The sequence below is a fragment of the Belonocnema kinseyi genome, chromosome 9, assembly GCF_010883055.1.
Source record: "Belonocnema kinseyi isolate 2016_QV_RU_SX_M_011 chromosome 9, B_treatae_v1, whole genome shotgun sequence".
In the NCBI taxonomy this organism is placed as follows: Eukaryota; Metazoa; Arthropoda; class Insecta; order Hymenoptera; family Cynipidae; genus Belonocnema; species Belonocnema kinseyi.
This window is the reverse complement of record NC_046665.1, coordinates 24,075,353-24,083,052: the sequence shown is the minus strand read 5'-3', so window position 1 is coordinate 24,083,052 and position 7,700 is coordinate 24,075,353. Positions and strand designations below refer to the sequence as shown.

Genomic DNA, 7,700 nt, shown 5'->3' with positions numbered 1-7,700 from the left:
TGACTTGATATTTACCCTGTAAAATTTTAGATTATTTTTTATTATTAGCGCGGTCCCTCCTCCCCCTCTGTTATCTATCCTGTCGTTTCTTAGAAAAGTGTAATTTTCAAAGCTAATTTTGTGTCGTGAATTTAATTTTGTTTCGCTTATTAGTGCAATATCCGGGTTGTATTTTTTTATTGTGTCTTGAAGGTTAAATCTCCTAACGTTAGATACTATAGAATTTACATTGATTGCCAAGAGGTTTATGTTTTTAATATTGATTTTATATGTGTCCGAATTGTTGTTGGGCTTTAAACTTATATTGTTAGGGTTCATTGAGTTCTAAGGATTCGAAAATAAGATTGATTTTTTGCGTATTTTCCGTGACTTGAGTTTTGATACTATTCAGCTGATTGGTCAGTAATGACAACATTTCTTTTTTAAATGCCTCAAGAAGGTTTTCGAGGTTTTCTAAATCTTTTGTGGCAGACTGATCCCCTTGTCGTTCAGAGGATGTAAGATTCACAATTTTAGCATAAGAAATTTCCGGATTAACGTAATTAGATATTTTTCTCAGCTTAAGTTCTCTTTATCTTTAATAATTTATAATTTTTCCCTTATTTTCCCCTTGATTTCCCTTGATTTGGGGCACCCTCTGTATGAGGCCGGGTGACCAGTCTGCCTGCAAACTACGCAGTATATATCTTTCTTTTCTAGTTTATCGCTGCCGTTTAGTTTACAGTCTCCTGGTCCGTGATTCTGGTCACATTTAACACATCTGTAACCCCTATTGCAATACTTTGCTACTATATATGACCAATTCTTTGGCAATTATATCATTGAATGCCTTCAACGCGCCTAATCTTTTCCCACCATACTACTTGATTAGCTAGCCTATTAATACTGGTTAGGTTAAAAGACCTGCTGTCGCTTGTGATGGAAACGAGGAATGCGTCGCCGCCTCGTTTCGCATGAAAAAATTCTTTAAGATTTATTTTCTTTATTTTGACTATTTTAACGCTATCGAGTTGTAAATCTGCGAGTTCCTGAAACTCCTTTTAAGAGCCATGAATAAACTTTTTCCGCGCTCGGTGTTCTTGTGTAAAAATCAAAATGATTCCCTCTCATAATTTCGATTACGCGTTTGAATGTCTCGATGCTAGATACATGAACTGCTAGTTTTGTTGGCGAAAGATTTTTGATGACATATTGGTCTACTGTGATCTCTGATTTAAGTATATCATTTACCTGTTTCGCCTTTGCATTGTAGACGTAGATCGGCGGCTCCTTAGATTTAAATTTTTCTTTCGCCATGGAGGGCCTTAGGTCCCTTCCTTGGTGATTTTTTCCTCGTCCGTAGTTTCTGGTGTTCTTCGTGTGATTTTCCGTTGAGATGTCCTCTGTTTTCATAACTTTTGCGTTCGGCGCTGTAGGTGGTTTTAATCGAACTGAGTTTTGGTTCGCGTTACTCATCTCAGCCAGATTATTATTTGTCAGTGGGCTGAAGGCGTTATAAGTGGCAAACCGTGATCCTTCACTGTTCTCCTCACTATCCATATATTCAGTTCCTGGCAGGTCCAGTGCTGCTCTTCTCGGGCTCCAGGGGCTGAGTATAATATTGTCAGTGGCTTGCAATGTGGACGTTGACGGCGCTACTTGGTTGTGTGGGTGGATCTCTTTTTTGGATGTCATTGCCGATGTCGGTATCGGCGCTGTCGATACTTTGAGAGTGGTGGTCAATATCTGTACTTCCTTGCCTTGAGGGGCAGGGTAGTTTATCTGCGCTATTTTATCCTCAGGGACTGTAGCTGCTCTGTTGGGATTGGGGTTTTCATCATCCCGTTCGCCTCTCTTATTGTGAATTCTAGCTTTCCTGGTCAGATTTGTTCTGGGTGACATTTTTTCCGTGTTTCTGAGCTTTTTTAGGGCGTATAAAACTTTTCTTTGGCTAAGTTCACTAGTCAAAGACCCTCCCTTGAGAGTGTCGAATAGCGTTTGTGCTATTCCCGCCTGTAGGGTTGGAGAAAGGCATGATGCTTCTGCTGAATTGCTCGATGCAATTGGGCTGGCTATGTATTTTCTTTTTTTCTTATTAATTGGCCCAGGGGCTACGGTTGGTGACAGAGCTATTTGTTGACTTTTTCTGGGGCTTGCCATTAGTTCCTGGACTGCCTAGATGTAGCCCAGGAGCGGCTCCATGCTTGTGAATACGCCACACGGGTAACTTTTTGTCAATTAACACTTTCTGAACCACTAATTATTCCGTTATTCATCGAAAATCGCTATTCTAGTAAGTGTGGGGTGCATGCGAAACACTACCGATTATTGGAGCATATTTATGTTCACTTTGTCTGTTGGTATATGCCACGTCTCAAGGGACGCCGCGATCGACGCCTTACGGCACTGTGCACTTTCTAAGCGCACTAGACACTTGGAAATTCACAAAAAAATTTTGCTGTACTGACATGTTTATAAATTTATGCTGCGTGTACAGCATTGGCGGTTAGCGGGGGTTATTAGGTTCACTTAGTCGTGTTCTGATTATGCCACGCCACGAGCGACACCGCGCGGGACGCCGCGAGGCACGCTTTTCGGCGCTTTGCACTTTTCAAACTTACTTGTCACTTAAAATTCACTGAGAAAAATAAAGAAATCACTATTTTCATATGTCTATGCTGTTTTGGAGACACTGACGAATGTTTGGACACTTTTCTGATATATTTATCGTTTTTTAAGGGGTTTATGTAGCTAATTATACCTCGCGTTCTCGTACGGCCGTCCGTCCCACGCGAAGGTCGACTAGCCTCGCTACTAGACAAGATTGAAAAGAATATTTCTGAACTCCATAAGACTGGCGGCTCACGATGTGGTTCACGAATTGAAAATTCGGAAAGATTAGGCCAATACTTTTTGTAAGTTTTTCTAGCCGCCCCGAAATTGAGGAACTAGTCAATTTCCTTTTCTAGCGCCGCCAGTTTTTCGGGATGCCTAAAAGTAGCCTGCTTGAAAGGATGTTTTCTTAAAAGTGGTCTAATATTGGTTCCTAGGAATTTTACAAATTTTACATTGGGGTCATGACATTTTTAAACATAAATTATGAATATGAACAAAAAAACACATTACCTGGCACTGCAATTGTTAAATAACAATATGTGTATATAGGACCGTTTAAAAAAAACATTCTTGCCAAAGAAGCAAAATACTTTAATTTTTTTGTTAGTAGTATCGCCCAATATACTTTGGTATCATATGATCCTTCATTACTGAACTCATGTCAATTTTTTTTAGTTCTTTGAATTATTTATAAGATATTTGGATTTCACTGAAGTTTTGAATTCTGATGTACATACAAATTGGAAGAGGTAAACTCCCCTAATATATTCCATGTTTAGCTACAAATTTCTTATATAAATTTAAATTTAATAATTAAAATTCTTATAAATTTTGTAATTAATATAATTTCCATGTTAACAGAGTTGAAGATTTTTCTATAAATCTGTCGTATGTCTTCATAAAATCCTAAAGAATTTTCTACTAGAGAACATATTTTATTCAGGATTCATTGTTTGAAACTAAGTAAGAGAAAACATTGCTATTTTCAATAAAATAAGACTCTAATACTTTCATTAAAAATAGACTTATAGAATTAAAACCACTCTTTTTTGATTGAAAGCGTCCGAAAAATATTTAATTGAAAATTACTTACTCATTTTACTTATTTACTTACTGTTTTACTTATTTTTAAACAATTAAATTGGAATAATATTAATTTATTCTTTAATAAAAAAATTTACAAGATATTATACGGATAAACGACATATCATATAAACAAAATATTAAACTATGTATATTAAAGTAGAAATTATATTAACTAATAAATTAAGAAGAATAAAAATACAAATTAAAACCTACAGAAGAATTTATAGTTACATTTTAGCGACATAATATTAGGAAAATTGAAACAATCATAGCTATGTGTATTGAAATTCCAGTACCAATAAGTGGACTTTTTCCGGTACAAGTAGTCGTAGTGTCAATTTTAATTTCACTTCCAAAAATATTAAAATTAATGTTAAAATCTGAAATAGAAATAAAATAATCCTAATATTTAATTTATCTGGAAAAGATGCAGACAGCATAATTTGTTGTGATTATAGAACTTAAAGAATCAAACAACACAAACTTCTTCCTTATTCTATTATGATTCTTTTATATTTTTATATTCTAAATTTTATTTCAATCCATCAAGTCAATGCACTATTTTTGTATTATTACTCTATTAATTCTGACTTGATTCTGACAAGGTGTCTGAACGCTTCTGTTTTACCGGTGATTCAAGCAACTCAGCGCAAAAAACCGTAGTACGCCGAGAGGGCAGAAGCTGCTTGTAGCAGAAAAACCAATGTCTATATATATCGCTCCCCACTCTCACGCCCCGTGCCGCATCTATGCTTATAATATCTTTGGTATTTCTGAACGGTTCACCCATGGAGAATAGACATAAGGAGCTCAAAGTCCTGTACATTGACTTCATAAAAAACGAACATTTTCTGTCGGATGTACAATAACGCATCGACATGCTAGATCTGCCCGATCGCGGCGCTAGTTGGGCACGGGTATGGATGTCCGTCGTCATGGTTGCTTGTGAATATAACCTCAAGGCTCAAAGAAAAATACAAAATTCGTAAATCGTTGAATTAATTTTATTTAAACGTCTTAAAAAATGCATGAAAGAAATCTATCTAAATGTGTGAATTAAAATAATTTTAACTCTAGAGAGGTGGACTAATCCAAAAAAATTCATGAAAACATGCAATTTAATATTAAGTAAATTGAATATAAAGGTGAGCATTTTGAAACCAGTTTGAACTGTATTAATATTTTTTTATTATAATTAATTAATTAATTTTATAATTTATTGTATTTGTTGCACATTTTAAACATTGATTTATAATAATACTTGACTAATAATAATAGTAATAATAATATTTAAACATTGATAATTCGCCTTATAATATAGTTTTTTATTTATTCGTTTAGACATTTCCGCTCTCTAAAAATAATATTTACACATAATTTATTTAAAATCAGATTGGAGACTTGATCGGGAAACCGGAAAAGACCGAGAAAAAAACAGGAAATTATTGGGAGTTAAATTAATCTATTTTATTTATTATCTACAGTTGCAGGGCATATAATTGAAAATAATTCTCGTTTTTATTTTATAAAAGGGAGTTGGTAAAAAAATCAAATTTCCCTTCAGACAAGGAATTTTCGAAATGGAACGGGATTAAAAAAATATAAAATGGGACTTCGAAAAAACAATTAACAAATCCCTGATGCAAGTCAAAATTCGTCACATTTTAAAAGTTTTTTCTTCTGAAATTAAAAAAAAAAGATTTTGCAAAAACGGTAAATATTCTATTGAAAGTGATTTCTATGTGAGAAATATGTAAAATTGACAATTTAAATTATGAGAATTTGTAGCCGAGTAAATTGCATATTGTGTTGAAAGTTTTTAAAAATTATTAGTGCGAAATCATAGGATTAAAATGTGTAGCTCCGGTCTGTACATCATACTATAACACCTAATAGCTCATTTTTCAAACCAAGAATTTAGTTTTTAATCAAAATTATGAATCTTAAATTTAAAAAAGAATCATTTTCAACAGACAAGTTTGTTTTTCAACCAAGTAATTTTATTTCTAACATAAAAAATTAATTTCAATCTAAAATGATGAATATATAACTGGAATACTTGAATTTTTAACCAAAAAGAAGAATTTTTAAATACGGAGATTAACTTTCAAAGAAAAAACTGATTTTCTACAGAAAAAGTTGTTTTTCTACCAAATAGTCGATTTTTTAACAACATACGTGATTTATCAACGGAGTTAATGAATTTTCAATGCAGAAAGACAAATTTACATCCAAATTATTGAACTTTGAACTAGTTGCATTTTCAAAAATAAACGGTAGATTCTTAATGAAAAATGTTTAAAAAATTATATTATAATTTAGAAATCTTTACTTTTCGAAATACTACTTCTACTCTAAAAATGACTTGAAGCACTTTCTTTTTTTAAATTTCGAAAAAATTAACTTTTAAATTGTGACGAATTTTGACTTGGAACAGGGACTTTAAAACTTTTTTCTTCTAAATCCCACTGTAAATTCTTTATAAAAATTCCCGTTCCATGTAAAAAATTCCTTATCCCAAGGGAAATTGTATTACTTTACCGAAACTGCCTATCCTAAAATAAAAACTATAATTATTTTTACTCATATTCCCTGCAACTGTAGATAAAGTAAAAATGACTTATAAATTGTTAAAAATTACTAAAATATTGAGAATTTGAATTTTGCTACGATCAGAAGTAAATTCCCGGTTTTTTTAACTCAATTCCGGGGTTTTCCCGGTTACCCGTTAAAGTCACCACCCTTATTATAAATAAATTATATATAGGTACATATTTTTTTAGAAAGCGGAAATGCATAGCTGAATTAAAATGAAAAGGTACATTATAGGGCTAACTATTAATGTTTAAATATTATTATTACTATTACTATTGTTAGTAAAGTGATATTATCAATCAATGTTTGAAATTTGCAACAATTACAGTTGTTTATCAAATTAATTAATTATATTAGAAAAATAAACAATAGAAAAGTATGAACACAATATAAACTGGATTTTTAATGCTCATCTTAATTAGATAAACGTTTATTTTTCGGCCTGCTGGCCTTACAAAATTGACTTGCTTACACTTCCATTTTTTACAGAATTTTCTTACAATTACGTCTTACAAAGTACTATCCATCCATGCCTTATAACTAATCTGCTCGCTCCTATAGCCTAACCTTCCTTGCTGCGCCTCGCCTCGCCAAAAATGCTCATCTTTCTATTCAATTTTCCTGATATTAAATTACATGTTTTCATGAATTTTTTGGATAAATAATTACAGATGCTCTTATTGTTACTGAAAACTTTGTTCTTTCTTTTATATTTATAAAAAGTATGAAATTTTAAATGAATTTTAGTATTTTTCCTATACACAACGATGCAAAGACAGGCCTACCTGATCGGAGCACCATCTATTGTATTCTTTCAACCACGATACCCCTCCGGATTCTAAAATAACAACTGCCGCATACAAGTATCTTATTTATTATCGGAAAAATATATACATTTGCAAAGTGCATCTCGGTTTCAAATAGTCTCTTAGAATAATATAACCGAATTTCATAACTGCTCTTAATTAAGAAAGATGAAAACTGTTCAGATTTTATTAAATAGAACAGAGAAAAGGTCACATTCCTGAAATTTTTTATTTAAAGTATTGATTTTATTTATATATAAATAATGGAGTTCAGAGAAAAAAGACTTGAAAGGGATCCTTGAAAGGTGTCGTCTCCAGCTGCTGACAAAAAAAAAGAATTTTTAATCAAATACATGAATTTCAAATTAAGGAAGTTAAATTATTTTTTCATCTGTTACTTCAAAATTTGATTTTAGGATCAATAAATTCCTTTAGATGCATTTTACAATCATTATTTATCATAAATATTAAATTTTGATATTTATATAATTTAAAATACGCGCGCTAATACTAACTAATCGGGTTGTCAGCATGACGCAAGCGCAGTTAAAAAAGTTCCCAAGATTGGGAGTACTACACCCAGGCGGCCAGACCATGCATTTATTGGATCATGATGTG

At 32.5% G+C, this 7,700-nt stretch overlaps 1 protein-coding gene across 1 annotated transcript in view; it reads left to right on the top strand.

Moving 5' to 3' along the window:
• LOC117179305 (ribonuclease P protein subunit p38-like) overlaps window positions 1–7,700 on the top strand; it is a 269,250-nt gene that overhangs the window by 49,457 nt on the left and 212,093 nt on the right. The window lies entirely within an intron of this gene.